General features: G+C 37.9%; 1 non-coding gene across 1 annotated transcript; it reads left to right on the plus strand.

Annotated features, from left to right (window-relative positions):
* Window positions 1–366: 366 nt before the first annotated feature.
* On the plus strand, window positions 367–438 carry trnae-cuc (transfer RNA glutamic acid (anticodon CUC)). The gene has a single exon. It is a non-coding gene; the product is annotated as a tRNA-Glu (tRNA).
* Window positions 439–15,517: the final 15,079 nt, after the last annotated feature.

The raw sequence follows: 15,517 nt of genomic DNA on the forward strand, positions 1-15,517 counted from the left end.
GTTCACGCGTCAGAAGGGGGAGGAAAAGACTATTTTCCGAGTACTTAGAATAACATTCCGTACTTTTTGGAGAAAATTTTCTAGAGTGTTTTCATGTAGAGAGAGAAATGAGTGGCTAAAATTTCAGAAACATTAAGGAGACAAATGGGGAATATATAACAGCTCTTTCCATGTGTTAGTGACACCAGCGTTCCCTCTTTTCGCAGATGGTAAAAAAGAGCCCTGACTCTTGCAAACTTCATTTTTTTGCAGAACAAAGAGAAAGATGAATAACTCGCTTTATGGCCTTTTTCCACTCATGCATACCAATTCCAGTATGCATCCAAACATTGTCAGAATAGTAGGAGTGCAGACTGTATAGCTTTGTCCCTGGTTGTCTAGTGGTTAGGATTCGGTGCTCTCACCGCCGCGGCCCGGGTTCGATTCCCGGTCAGGGAAAACCTCTTTTTTTGCTCATATAAAATGACAGATTCTGCATTAAAACATAAAGTTTGTGGGAGTCGGAGTTGAACCGACAGCCTAAGGATGACAGTTTTAACTTCTACTCTACCAATTGAACTATTGAAAGTGACGCGCAAGTAATCCCACATGTCCAAACACCAGTATGTTGGCAAGAAACACAGCCAGTTTTGGATGTTTCAATTGTTAAGTTCATTTGACACAAAGAAGAAAGATCACATTGCATAAGTTGTTCAGCTACAAACAGATATATCTTTTGATGACATTTGGAATCATACTGGACTTTGTGTACATGAATGGAGAAAGGCCATAAAAGGTTAGAATAACATTCAGTGCTTTTGCAGAAAAGTTTCGAGAGTTTTGTCATGTAGTGAAAGAAATGAGTGGCTGAAATATCAGGCATTAAAAGTGCAATTTGCACTCATGGAAAGAAAATTGCTTTCATGTGGAGTGCATTGAGATATCGAACTGCCTGTGGAACATAACACCTCTTAAGAGGCTAGATTTGTGCTCTCAAGCTGCGATGGTGGTTTTCTCATGGCTTCTAAAAGAAGAGGCTGTGGTCAGGGTGGAGTGAGTCTTTGATAACCAAGATTGTTGTTGTTTTGGCCTTCGAATAGACAACGGCATTACCCAGTGTCAGGTCTTTCTCAGTAAACTGCAGAGAATGATATAGAGGGCAAGAAATGGTCAAGCACAATTTTATTGGGTGTGTGTCTCTAAAAAACACTAGAGCTCTCTGATACATTTTTGGTTCAAGATTTAATCATCATGCAAATGATTGTGATTAACGCTTTGTCTGTTTAATTCAAATATTATACTATAAACCTAATATTTTAATAGGGTTGGCAACTTTCTAGATCCGATTACTACATGTGTGTGAAGTACAGGTGCTGTAGCTATATGGTATACAATTGTTCACAGTAGCCTAATTATAATATATACAACCAAAAATGCATCTAAAATAAACACCAGAAACCTGGACTAAGGGTAATGTACATAAGTGCACTAAATCTAGGTAGGACTGCTCGATAGATAGGATAACAGCAGAACAATTGTCCCGCCATATAAGCAAAATGAGAGCCTGCTAAGGCCACCAAGAGGGTGCCAAAGACCATGTATTTATTTCTATTTGTTTTTTTACCTATGTTATGTCAGTGGTAGCTCAGATTTCTTCATAGGGCCCCACACAGGCTTGGGCCAGCCCTGGTATCACAGTGTCGTGCACTGGAAAACCATCAAGCCTGTTGACTATGCTACCAGTGTTGTTCATGTAACTGTGTAAATAAAGTGCAAATACAATTACTTTTAGAAGTATCATCTAGTTTTTTTCACAATTGCCAAAATGTAATGAATCACAGCCAGTGTTCTAAAACAGAGCTGGAATGTATTCCTGGCTGATGTGCCCTGTTTCTGGTTACAATAAATAAATAAATAAATAAATAATTGGATGAATTTTCAATGAAAGTGCTTCACTCAGCAGCCATTAATGATTCTTCTGTCCAGTATGAATAAATTGGAATTCCTATCCTTGTATCGGGTGTGGCAATTATGTGTAACAATTGTAAAGCACAAAAGCAATAGTGAAATTTTAATATAACAATATAGGTACTATAGAACATGATCTGCATGCATATTAATTAGGCTATGCAAATAACACAACTACTTCTCTAGCACATCATTCATGCCTGTTGAATAGGCAGTTTTCTGTTTTGCAGATACTTGAAATCTTTTACTAATCTTTCCCCAAATCCACTAGGAGCTGCCTTTTACATTAACATGCCAGGAAACACACTGACTGGATGTTTAATCTTTCTAATGGGTAAGCTATATTCTTATAGTCAAGAAAGATATTTTTTTAATTATTAATCAGTTAAGGAAGTCAAGCTATTGCATTTTGCTGAGATGAAGAAATATTACATAACCCTGTACTGGCCAAATAATTAGATTTGATGTGCTATTTTGTGGATTAATCCCATAACTGAATTATTCACATGGTTTTATAGCCATGGCTAATACTTGCTGTCAAAATGCTGAGGTTCATAAGAACCTCTTTCCTTCATAAAGAAGCTTCCTGTTTTTGAAACTGTTTCAGCATACTAGCTCTTACTGCTCTCTATCTGTTTAACAAATTTTTCGCTGGATTTAATTACTTTCTACCTGGAAACTGGCAACTTCCATAGAAAACTACTTTATCATCACAAACTATATCTAAGGAACTACCACAAACATAAGTAATGTTAACATTTTGCTTTTTCATCATGACTTATGTTCTGCTTCAGAGCACTGAATGCAGCATGTTTATTCTTCATCATTAGTGGCAGTTTTATCTGTGAGAAGTGTAGATGAATTGCTAGTCTGACAGAGAAGACTCTAGCACCAGAAGTGCGCATCCAGACAGCAAGGCAAATGGGTGACGTTACGGCAAAGTAGACGAGCTTCGACCAGCTCATGGGAGCACTACACATCCCCAACATTAAGCAGCAAAACCCCAGAGACCTTCTGCCTGTACTGGCCAGACTTCAGAACAGAAGGTGAGAGAATACAGTCATGTGTTGCGTGGCTCAGATTCTTCACACAGTTTGTAACAGTCCAAACACTTTAATTATACTGTACAGCATGAGACCTGGAAATGTGTGTCTGTGTGTGTGTGTGTGTGTCTTCTCCCCAGGCTGAGCTCCAGCTTTGTACTGTCCATCATCAGAGAGATCTATCAGACTGGCTCTGCTCACTGTGTGTCCAGCTTGTTGAGTTCAGCAAAGAACTGCATCAACCTGAACAGCAGAGAGGTGGACTCTGTCCACTGTGCTGCCCTGTGTTTCACCCTCCAGCACTGCACAGCAGTCTCTCTCAGCCTGCTTTTCACCTCCATACCAAAGGCGGAGCTGGAGAGCATTGAGCCACTGCTCTAACATGTCTCCCGTCTCAGGCTTGAACTTTTCTTACAATCAGAATTTTAAAACATAACTGGTCTGTTTAGGGAGTGTTATATAAACGTTTATGTATGTTTATGTGTTTTTCACGAGTTTCCTCAAAAGTCATTTTGCGCCAGTATCATTTAGGTTTTATTGAGACTCCTGTCAGGTAATCAGCAATATCCATGGATATTTACCTCAGGTGTGTTAGGACAGAATAAAATGACTTTCTGGAGGAAATTGCTAAATTTAGGTGAAATATTTATATTAATCTGAAATTAACTGCCCTGCCACTGTCTGTGTGTGTTTTGTTTTCTCCTTGTTGACAGGCTGCTGTTGCTGAGGCTCCTCCACTGCTACAGTGTCTCTGAACTACAGCAGGGGGCAGCAGCAGCAGATCTGCTCTTCGCTCTGCAGCACAGAGTGGATTTCTCCTGCTGCTCTGCTCTGGAACTCACAGCAGACAAACAGACACACACACTGACTCTGAGCACTGAGGACTGCAGAGTCGTCTCCATGGTCATCCAGAGAGCAAGCTCTCTCTCACACACACACACACACACACACACACACACACAGCTCACTCTACACGGCTGTGATGGCAACTCTTCCCCATTTTACACACAGTCACCCTTCAGTAAGCCACTGACTCAACACCACACAAACTAGGGAAACATTCTGGAAAAGGGGAAAGAATTTTATCATTTGAAACAAAATGTGTGTAAATAGCATTAATGTTAGTAGTTATGTGAGTGTGTTAGTGTTTTGTGACTCTACATGTTGGTGAATGTTGAGTGTGTTCAGCTGCAATAAAGCCATGCTGCTCCAGTTCCTGTCTCTTCTCTGTGTGGGGACTGATATGGAGTGTGTGAGATGCGCTGTGGCTCCCTCCCGGGCTCTGGGTAAGATGGTGGACCTCACTCAGACCCGGCTGGACCAGCAGGCCTGTAGGTCACTGGCGCTGTTTCTGGAACATTCTGAAGGGCTGTCAGAACTGGACCTTAGCCACTGTCAGCTCACTGACCACTGCCCGCAGCTGCTGTTCCCACACCAGCACAAAGCCCACATCCTGGAGTGAGTGGACAAGCGGGAGGAGGGATGTGTAGAGAGTCTTGATTGTTGAGTCCACAGTGAACACTAACATAGATATAACACATTTTACTCTTTTTCTCACAATTTAACACAAAATCCGGCATGTGACTGAACATAGAAGCTGTGTGTGTTCATTGTAAATCATTGTATGTTCCTTGAAAGGCTCTATATAAATGTAACTTTGCTCATTCAGTCATATCCTGTGTTCCTTCAAGGACTTAATTTTTTCAAAAGCAAACAGCAAAAAGCTTGATTTTCTTGGTGATTTTATTTGGAAATGATGACCTCTCTCACTGGCTGCCTGGTTCACTGATCACTGCCTGTACTTGGCAGGATGGACCTCTGTGGTCTACAGCATATCCAGACTGCTTGTAGAAACACATGTTCTCATTAAAAAGAGAAATAAGGCATAACAGACTCTTTATGATTTACAGTTTCATGCCTGATAGATAACAAGTCATGTGTACAAGAACTGAAAGAAATGATATTTTGTTTAAAATGTCAAAATGCATAATTATCTGGCCATTAATGACACAAATATACTATTTATTTCTTTGCTTATTCATTCATTTGCTAATTCAGTCATTCGTTTATTCATTCATTCGTTCATTAATTTAATTAATTGATATATAAATCTACAGGTGTTTGTACTACTACACGGTGATTTAGTAGAGGGAGGTGTGTTTGGCAATCCTGAACAATGTGGTAATTATAATCCGTCTAATTTCAACCTCAGTCACAATGACATCACTGATGTGTCAGCAAAGAGGATCTATGATACTGTCTCCACCAACAACAATATTCACACGGTGAGGTAACTGTGTGTGTGTGTGTTTAGGCATTTAAAATAAGGCTGTATTTATTTGAGTTTAAAATTTCAAATTTAAAAGCCTGTTTTGATTTTATAGGCTCTTCAACAACAGAATTACAGGCATACAAATCTTCCTCTCAGACAAGTGCTTTGAAGTCTGGTGATGTTGATGTGTTGTTGGCACTGTAATGATGAGATTTGATTGTACTAGATTATTGGGACTCTCCAAATTATATTTTTGTTTTATGTGAAAAAAATGTAATGATTAAAAAACAAATTTTAGTTATCTTATGAATTTTAAGATTACATATAAAAATCAAATACTCAAAATTTATTTATAAAGTGCTTTTTAAATTTTTATTTTATTTTATTTTATTTACAACAGGTGTTGTTACAAAGCAGCTTTTCAAATGTCCAAGTCCAAGCCCCCAGTAAGCAAGCCAAGGGTGACAGTGGCAAGGAAAAGCTCCCTAGAGCATGAGGAAGAAACGTTGAGAGGAACCAAGACTCAAAGGGGGCCCATCCTCCTCTGGCTGTTAAAGAGAGACATAAATTAAAAAATTAAATAAGCATTTAATGTTTAGTCCAACTTTCTGGAGGTTCTAGTCTTGTCCCGATAGTGTGCATGTGTCCGAGACCCAAGTCGCAAGAGAACGTCCATTAAGGTCAACAGAGAGTAGCTGGTTGGGGTGGAGGTGGTGTGGGCTACAACAGGGGACATCAGGGGATGATGGGAGTAGCCAAGGCATCTGAGACAGGATGAGGCTCAGTAACATCACGACATCAGGGGTAGGCATACCTCGGCAGAGTCCACTATCAGTCCAGTGTATTAGTGCGATGATGTTTGATTCCTACTCAAAGAACATGTGATACTTTCAACATTCACATTAGGTATCAATGAAGTTGTGACATCAAGCAAAGGAGGACAGTGAGACATGAGTAGACAAGCACAAGTTGGACTTATTAGGGACAATGAAACAAAACCTGAAGACAAGAAAACAGAAATGAAAGTCTGAGTGAGCTGAACTGAACTGAATCAAACTCCTACCGCTATATGGACCTAGCTCTGTAATATAGTTGAAACTGTAAGTTGCTATAGATAAGCGTGTCTGCCAGATGTAAACAGGAGATCACATTAAGCAGTGAAGTTGTACAGTGTGAACATGACATCTGTCTTTTACAGCAAAATCAGATTATTTTATTATTCTTTAAATGTCTTTAAATGTCTTCATGGTCTAGCAACTCATAATGGCATTAGCACTTGAAAGCAAAAACAAAAAAAAACCAAAAAAAAAAAAAACAACAGCAAAACAAAAACATCTCAAAACACACTTATTGCATTGAGTTCTGTTTAGACGACTTTTGATTTTATATTAACACATCTACTGTTATCTATTTACCTTTTCCTTTTATCATTATATATGTCATTTTATTTTTTATCCTTTGGGCAATTAGTCTCTTCTCAATGCGTTTTATTTTTTGTGTGCAGAGAGAAGGGGTAAGAAGATGCATACAGAGGTCTGGAAAAGCTGTGCTGTCAAAGGTTAGGGGAAATTAAATAAATAAATAAATGTTCCAAAATGTTTTTTAAATAGTTTAGTAACCAACATTGTAAATTCTAACATTTATGGTTGCCCCCAGCAGTGATCAGTGGTAGCTCAGTGGTTAAGGTACTTGACATGTAGTCAGAAGCTTACCAGTTCCAGCCCTACTGCTGCCAAGTTGCCACTGTTGGTTCTCTGAGCAAGGCCCTTAACCCTCAATTGCTCAAGATATACTCACTCGTAAGTCACTTTGGATATAAGTATCAGGTAAATGTATGATTGTGTTTTTTATAATCTTGTACACATAAATGTCATATTCAACCAGAATATGTAAAACACACTGTCAAATCGTGTTTATAAAAATACGTTTTAGTTTTCTATAACTTGAATTTGTATAGTTTTCTATAACTTGAATTTCTATAACTTCATGTCACTTATGTTGATATGGTTGTTGGCTAAGACAACAATGGCCACAAGAGGGAGACAAAGAGCTTCCCTAGTAATCAATGAAAACAGGCATACCCTGTAACTGTATGCTATACTATTCTTTTATTTTATATTTTTCCTTGATGTCCACTTACAATGTTTGCATGGCTTTATGTTCCAAAAATAATCATAATCTATTTTACACAAATATTTTCCAACCTGTTTATCTTGTAGAATTAAATAGGACATGTATTACATTACGAATAAAGAATTCTGCGCTGCATACACTTAGACATCGGTAATATAACTTGCAGTTATATAACTTCTAGTGAAAATCCTTGAAGCAGTCAACACCATCATCTGAGCGAGCTCGATTTAACCCTCTGAAGTTAAACAAAGAATTGCAGCTAAATTCTACTGTCTTTGTTTTGATTTACTCCCTTGTTGTGGTTCCATTCCTTCGTTTCGTTTTCTGCACCCCTCATAATTTGCACTTGTGTCTGGTTTAATGCTCATTTGACCATGTTTTTAAGCCCTGTTTTAGTTTAGTCTTGTTGCTATTTATTTTAAGTCCAGCTGCTGTTTGTTAATCGAGGCTTTCGTGCATGTGAATATAAGCCTGAATGTTTATCCTCGCCCCTTTATTATAGCCTGCATCCCTAGTTTGTCTTCGTGCACTGCACTTTACTTTAGTTTATCATGAGTTCTCGGACTCTCCATGTTAATAATTTGACCATGGACTTTGGATTTGCCCCCTAATAAATCTCACTCTTTTCCACACACTGCGTCCGCCTCCTTACCGCTCATCGTTACACTTCCCCAACCTACTATATTTACAGGTTTTTTTGAGGTTTTTTTCAATCTGTGTAAAATTACATAATTTCTACTGTTTCAGAAGTGAAGGATTTGCGTGCTCTAAATTTTCATCATGCCAATGCACAGAGGTTTTGGTATGGAGATTTTATCCCGATCTATAGGAGCAGGTGTAATGGACTATAAAGTTGACGAGAAAGAAACCATCCGTTTCGCCGCCGTTTATGTCCATAGATGCTGCTATTACCAAAAATACTACTGCGCTGATTCTTAGAGGACAGTTGATTTGACCGGATGTCGCAGCAGTACGGCCGACTACTCCTGATCATAACGCATTCATGACAACTCAGCCCTTTTTACGACTGAGGTGCTCACACGACAACGCGTGATCTTGCACCTTTTATGTGTTTTAAGAAAAACGCTCAGTGTTTTAAAGAGCAGCAGCGAATTTTCCTCTAACGCGTTACTAAGCTCTGTGAGCTGAGTAATTTCTCCCTTTGTGTTGAAATGAACAGGTGTCTTAAACTCATTCATGAGCGTATTTTAACGCGCGTTCAATATCGTCCGAGCTGTAATCTTTTGAATTCTGTAACCATGCGGCGTCATACGTATAACATTCTAGTCGCGTGGTGTGATAGCAACTGCTAGTCAGAATAAACAGAAGACAAGCAGTAGTACAAACATTTCAAAAAGATAAGATTACAAAAGTGAGATGCATTTTTGGCAGAACAGCGTTCATCCTTTTGAAGTTAGTTGCAGCAATTCACACAATTCTCCGACCTACATTGTAAGACATCCTCCTGTTGAGCTGGATATCAGTGTGTTAAGCAGGTTTCTGTTTTGTAGGAGGACGGTAAGCAGCTGGAAGATTCCACCGTGTCAGCGCATCGTAGAGTGAGTTATCAACACAGCTGGCGACTGTTACAACTAACACACCACTTTAAATTTTGATATGAGGCCCTTTTTAGATAGAGATTGTTAGGGATTAGAATGAGGCTCTGCAGCATCTCAGATTGAAAAATATATATATAGAATCTTTGATGGCCGAAGATCTCTAGGGACCGAATACACATTGCTGGGTCATATGTCTGCATGTTTCAAATGGGAAACCATAAGGTGGAGGAGGAAGAGACCCTGGGTGAATGTCGGAGGAAGACAAGGGAGGACAACCGACGGAAGGCTGCACGTGTGGGGCGGTGTCTTGGAGGTCTAGACCTCGAGCTAGCAGTGCGAGAACTGCAGAGGGAGAATGTGGAGATCAAAGCTGAACTGAGAAGGCTGAGAGCACAGCTTGAGAAAGTAGGAAAAGTGAAACACTTAGTTACACTGCAGTGCACATCCAACGAAGCAATGTTCTGCTATACACAGGAGATGATTTTAGATTGAAATAAGGAACTATAATTAAAATCCAGGTAAATAGTGAGCATAAATGTGTTAGGGCAAATCAACAAATGGATTGCCTATGACACTACAATATCACAGTCTAACTTATATTATATTTTTGATAGTATATCAAAGTGTGTGCACATGCATGTATTTAATAGTGATGCTAAATTAAATGCTTTTTTCACAGTTGGAAAGCGCAAGGCCCAGTTTCCCCCTGGAGTCTCCCAAACCACGAGACAACAGGTTTCCCTCACTCTCCCTCAGACAGCCTACCAGATTTGCTCCTGGTGAGCCCCACTGGCTCCAAGAAGCCCCATCATCCAGACCCTACAGGCCTTGCCGTCCACTACTGCCTCCCCTGTCCTTTCACTCAGATGTGAGGGCAACACCAAATGCACAGGAGAAGCTGTTCAAGGAGACACATGAGAAGACACATGAGAAGAAGAAACTGAAACATCAGCAAAAAGACATAGAACAGACAACGAAAGAAGCAAATGGAGCCACGGAAGCAAGAAAATGTGAGAAGAAGAGATTTCGTATTACGATTGTATGGAAAGGATTTAAAGGAGTTAAGTCTTTCTTTCAAAAATAGCTGTGTGGTTTAGAATTTCATGTCCTTTCCATATTAACATAACTTTACTCTTTTCCTTTATGCAATAAGCCTGCCAAAAATCATTTTCCAGGCATTTTTCATAGATTTTGAATTGATTTAAATATGAACGTCTAATTTCTCATTTCAAAATGTGCTTATTAGTTTATGTCTGTTTTATAATATAAATAAAGATATTTTATTAAATAAGTGAAAAGTCTGGCATCAGCTTAATAGGTACAGTTGGACCATTTAAGTCCATTTAAGTGTTCCAAGTAAGATCATGTCATGATTTATTGACAAAATATTAAAAATGTATAATTTTGAAAGAATTAACCGCCCTACATTTATTCATTAAGAGGTTCAGGAGTAGAAAAAATGTTAAGAAGCCCCCTAGTCCCCCAGTCCCAGAGTCACATGCGAGGTTTAACCATCAAATATTAAAACCCTGAGAAATGTTCAGTCTGAGATCTGAGTGAATAGTTTAAGGAAGAGATTTGTCCAACCATCCATGTTCTGTTACAAAAATGGGGTTGCGGTCTGGACCACCTTGACACCAAGAATTGTACAACCGTTTCCCTTTGTAGATGATGAATCTGCCCAACAACATTCCCAGTGATGTGGACTGTTATCTGTTCCCTCCCACTTCCACCTGTAGTCTGGTACATAATCTTACAGGATTTGTCATGGACCAGTGACAAATCCTGTCTCATCTACATTGTAGATATTCTGGGATTTTGTTGTGAAATCTGTGAGATAAGCATATCAAAGCAGTGGGTGAATATTCCAGTATCAGCTGAGGTCCTCACTGTAGCCACAGGAAACTGTTCTGATTTGTGAATGGTCTGCTCAGGATGAGCTCACATAAAACAATAAAATCATTTTCTCCCATTGGGGAAAGGGCTCTGAATTCCACTAGCCAGATTATAATCCAGAATAAGATGTAAAACATTTGTTTCAGTGAAGCTCAAACCCCAGTCACACATGACCTGCCAGGATTGTAAGAACACATGGACACATTAGCCTAAGCCATTTTATGATCACATCGTAAATTCATATTTGTCATTCATTTATTCCATCAAACAGCATTTATTTTGCGCATCATAATTTCTTACTTGCAGCCAGTACAGTGAAAACTGATGCAAGTTTGTACTTGAAGGAACTCCTCATTAAGACACTCTAAGGTCATCTTAAATGAAGTGTATTGGGCTTAAATGGTTTCAAAGTGACTAGTGGTGAAAAAAGACAATGTGTTCATTTTTAAATAAAAGATATATTTACATGCATGGAGCCTAAATATAACGTGGACTAAGAATCATATTATTATTTTGCCCACGTACAGAAATATTAAATTATTCTAATTCAAGGATTGCTTGTTGCCTGTGGTTGTCATGCTTTTTGTAGTGCTGTATCATTTAAACCCACCTTTTAAAGAATCTAATTTTTGAAAATATTCAGATGTCCAGAAACTAGATGTCTGCTTATTTGTTAATATGTAAATGTAATTAGAAAACTGTGTACATACGTGGTAATGCTTAAATATAGTTGTATCTGCCAGTGCAGTTTATGCTTTGACCTTTAGATTAGCTGTAATGCTGAGACAGGCAGGGCAAGACACAAGCGTGTTGTCGAACTTTGTTTATTAGGAGGAGCAGAAACATTATCCAAGAGCAGGTTACCAGAATACATGATAAACAAAAAACAAAGTGAGGCTAACCAGGAAGAAGAAAACACAGAGGTAAAAGTAAGATAACACAGATATTAAGAACACAGGAACGGAGAAGAATATGGAAAATGAACAGGCAGAGCAAGAATACATATGGTAGAACTCCACTGTAGTGATGGGATGTTAGATACTGAGGCATCAAAGCTCACTATTGCAAAGCACATTGATTCAACACTGTATTGAAGATTGTACCAAAGATACTATTAGCATATGACTAATGAGGTCTAAGCATCAAACCTCATCTAAACACTGGATGAAGTGGCACTGTTTCACAGGTCTGACACTGTCCTATAACTTGCAAGCTATAAGAGAGTGTAAAATCTCCAGACATCTTTTTCCCACAAAATTTGAAATATGGAAAATATGGAAGCAAATCTTTCCATATGAGGATAAATAACATAAATTGATCAAGCACCATTTCTTAATACACAGAAATTAAAGCATTAAAATCTCATTTGACATAATATAAATGCAGTTACCAAAAAGTGGCTGAAAATAAGCAGGAAGCCCAGTGAATTTAAATGAAAGAAGTTACACCGAGTTGAGATTTTATTTTATTTTTTTTATGTAACACTAAACAAGTTTGATAATTAAACAAGTTTGCCGTGTTATCCATTTGGTTGGAAACCAAAACACTGTCTAACTGGCATATTGATCCCCTTTTTCTGATCAAGCTCGTCCATTCTCACTGTCTACTGGAGAGGAGGTCACTGGTACCAGAGTCTCTGCTTCATCTGCACAGACTGCAGCATGCTTTGCCAGACTGAAAAATCTGTTATGTCTTTAAGTTTCTTTTTAAGAAATGTATCAATTTTGTGTTGGTGTGGGCTATATTCAAATGCAATCTTTTCTACTGTATACATGTTAACTAGCCACAGATGAAAAAGCTTGTACAAGAAAATGATTAAATAAAGGCAAAATCTTTAAAAAGTGGTCTTGATATGTGACACAAATCAACAGAACAATCATTTGCATTATATTGTCACAAATTTAAAAATTATGACAATATTCAATAATGTCATTTATCAGCCCAAGTTAAATTGGTGACCAGGTGAATTAATTTACTTTATCTAGCAGATAGTTAACACAGTGATAATCATGTAGTGTAAGCAGGATAGGTAACATGAATTTGATGTGATGAAACTATATTGAGGTTTCTGTAGCTTGTCACCCCTGAATAATGATAAATCGGCTTATAGAAGGAAAGTGATTGTTGTTTGGTGCTGCACACTTAAGATGAGTTAAAACTTTTTGTTTTGTTTTAGCCATTTGACAGTTTTTCAGTGTCAGGTCTGCCCTCATTCATCAACCTGGATGCACCACCAGCTATAACCGCCAAAGATCCTCTGAATTCTAACCGTTTCCAGAACTGCTTCAGAGGTGAGTCTACCTATTAGTCTACAGTCATTACCCAGGCCTAAACCCCTATCTTTGTGGAGTCTTGCCATCCTTTCATTGTGGGCATTTCTGAAACTTTTTTTCCCGGTGTTTTGTTTGCTACCTGTTTTTTTTGTCTCTGTCTGCTTTTGATTTTAGACTTGCTTCATTTTAGTACTGTTGCTGTCTCCAATTATTTCCTGACCCTTTTGGTCTGTGCCTCTGCTGGCGTTTTGCTGAGGGTTTGTATTAATAATAGGTTCTATACCATTAGGTCTAGTGGGTTTGTATTAATAATAGGTTCTGTACCATTAGGTCTAGTGGGTTTGTATTAATAATAGGTTCTGTACCATTAGGTCTAGCGAGTTTGTATTATCTACATGAGGGATAATGTTTGTCTCTGAAAATGTATTATCAGTATGTGCCTAACGCTCCTCTCTATTCCAAAGATGATCCGATTTCCATAATTCTCGTATTGCATAAAACATTTATTTCCATTAAATGTTTTAGCATTCAGGTGGTTGTTTTTCTTTGCAACAGTTATTGGCGTGAAATCTACTGTGCCATATACTCAAGATACAATGTCAAACGAGTCCGCACATCAGGTGTTGAACCCATTCGTAGTATTTTTCTGCTTATCTAATATGCCAATATTTTCTCGTAACCATCCCACCAAGTCCTAAAAACACTGAAACCTAAATGCTTAGTAACTACAGTAAAGCTTGTGTCACTGTCTTAATTTATATTCTGCATTAGTTCATCAAATGGTTATTTATTGAGAGTGAGTGTATTTTTTAATTGAAAAAAATAAAACTTTGTCAGAACTAAACAGATTTGTTGTCTGGTTTGAAGGCGGTGGTTGTGCTATTTTTCTGGCCTTTCTGCCCTTCCAACTAGTTTCTGTACCCAGTCATTCCATCAAGGGAGGTGTGTTGCTATTGAAATGTCTAATTTCCTTTATCTGTTGAATTCATAACATACATTAGAATTACATTTATTATAGCTGCAGGTGGCAAATAAGGGGTCCATTCATTTTATCACAGCTGCACAACTTGGTTGCTGATCACATCCCACATTAAGTTCACCAGCCTCTGTGGTTGGTTTTGAGGTTTTGTTTCCAGGAATGTTGTATTTTAAATCTAATCTCTCAATTTTCTCTGCTGAATTGCTTTATATAAATATATTTTTTTCTGATTTGACATGAGTAAGAAATATAGTTCCCCCAGAAGGTCAGTTCACCCCAAATGTACTTGCATTCACAGTATGTTCATATACACCATTGAAGTTTGGTGATAATCTAACACTCTATGGCTAAGTTTTATGCAATTAATTAAGAAAAATCCTGCTCTTGGGGATTGACAGTTAAATACACATATTTTTGAGCATTATTTACGAGAAGATCTGCATTTTTTACATTTAAAGGGTATCTCTAGATCAAAAGGTCACTGACTTGTTTGAAAGGTACATTTGACAAACTAATTTAGGTATCAAAAACAGGCTAAAAAAAGGTTTACGAAACGTATTGAATTTATTTGTGGAATGGTCACAAAGTATTGTACCACATTTCTCATGCACAATTTGAACACAATGGGATTGACTCATTTTTCTGTTTTTAAATACCTTTTCATATGTCAGAGGGGCTCTATTGGCAAAAATGTCCTATAATTGCCATGCTAGCTCAAAGTCCATAAATCGGTACTCATGTCAAGTTTCATAAGAATTACTCAAAGAAGTATTAATTTTTTTCAGCTGTTTTGAATGAATCAGTACACCTTGGAAGGATTGATATGTATGTAGGGGCCATATACCATACAAATATCAACATGTTTCAGTCTCATCAACATTTTGATACCAAATTTGTGAAGATTGGAGAAAGGTCCTACGACTAGTGTTACAGTTCATCAGCAACATACAAAGCAGTAGGATATTTAAATTCAAAGTAATTTCTACAAGAATCAATGTTATAGCAGTCCACTGAAGCCAGTTCTATGATTAGCCAATTACCTGAAAAACATTAGCCAATGTTTGAGTCATCCTTAGGAATCTTCCAGCTTGCTTACAGAAGCAGTATGCAAAATTTCATCTTGATCAGAAGAACAGTTGTTGAGAAACAGTTATTTGCATATTATAATGCCCCATATTGACAAAACTGCTACATTTGGTAAGCTACCTCAAAGTCAATACTGGTATAAGTCTTTTAAATTTCATGAAATCTGAACATGTCTTTCAGGAGTGACAGCTAGTTAAAGTTAAAGCCTGACCTTTGTACTACTACTTTGTACTACTATTAGACTGGAATAGGACAGCTGTATTTTTTATGTCAGGTTTTTGTTTAAATAATTATTGAGATTCCGACTCAGATTCAGATTCAAATATTTT

The sequence above is a fragment of the Electrophorus electricus genome, unplaced genomic scaffold (genome assembly GCF_041902795.1).
Source record: "Electrophorus electricus isolate QZ-2024a unplaced genomic scaffold, ASM4190279v1 Scaffold103, whole genome shotgun sequence".
NCBI classification, from domain to species: Eukaryota; Metazoa; Chordata; class Actinopteri; order Gymnotiformes; family Gymnotidae; genus Electrophorus; species Electrophorus electricus.